Below are 1,128 nucleotides of genomic sequence, written 5' to 3' on the forward strand. Positions count from 1 at the left end.
TTAATGACAGAAGTACGTTCGAGAAATACTTTAGGACATGGAAAAGTGTAACTAAAATAAACCATGTATACTATATTTTAAAATGTTACAGGCCTGGCGCGGTGGCTCATGCCTGTAATCCCAGCACTTTGGGAGGCCGAGGAGGGTGGATCACGAGGTCAAGAGATCGAGAGCATCCTGGCCAACATGGTGAAACCCTGTTTCTACTAAAAATACAAAAATTAGCCGGGTGTGGTGGCACGTACCTGTAGTCTCAGCTACTCAGGAGGCTGAAGCAGGAGAATAGCTTGAACCTGGGAGGCGGAGGTTGCAGTGAGCCGAGACTGTGCCACCGCACTCCAGCCTGGCGACAGAACGAGACTTAGTCTCAAAAAAAAAAAAGAGTTATAAATAAGTTGGGCGCAGTGGTTCACGCCTGTAATCCCAGCACTTTGGGACGCCAAGGCGGGCAGATCACGAGGTCAGGAGATTGAGACCATCCTGGCCAACATGGTGAAACCCCGTCTCTCCTAAAAATATGAAAATTAAACCAGCGTGGTGGCGCACACCTGTAGTCCCAACTACTAGGGAGGTGCATTCCAGCCTGGCAATAGAACGAGACTACATAGGCACTTGGGCAATAATAGCTGTAAAGTTAATTGTTAACAGTAGTTAATTTCTAGGACGTGTAATTGTGACTTTTTTTCTTTTCAGTTAAAAAGTAGTCCCTTATATTTTTGGCCATTATAGTTTCTTTCTTGTGAAACATTACTTATAACATTTCATTTAAAAAAAATTCTTAAGGATTTCTAGTTTACAAACTAGAAAACAAAATACTGGACCAAAATTTAAAAATCCACAGTTTAGTACTAAAGATAAACGAAACACAAGACTGATAAACAAGAGCAAAATAAAGCAAAAACATTAGAAATGCACAAAAAAACAAAAAGCAAAACAAAACCAAAAACAACCACAGAGTTTAAAAGATTTTTTTTTTTTTGGAGACGGAGTTTTGCTCTTGTTGCCCAGGCTGGGGCGCAGTGATGCCGTCTCAGCTCACTGCAACCTCTGCCTCCCAGGTTCAAGTGATTCTCCTGCTTCAGCCTCCCAAGTAACTGGGATTACAGGTGCCTGCCACCACAACTGACT

Source organism: Mandrillus leucophaeus, unplaced genomic scaffold (genome assembly GCF_000951045.1).
Source record: "Mandrillus leucophaeus isolate KB7577 unplaced genomic scaffold, Mleu.le_1.0 Scaffold274, whole genome shotgun sequence".
Classification (NCBI taxonomy): Eukaryota; Metazoa; Chordata; class Mammalia; order Primates; family Cercopithecidae; genus Mandrillus; species Mandrillus leucophaeus.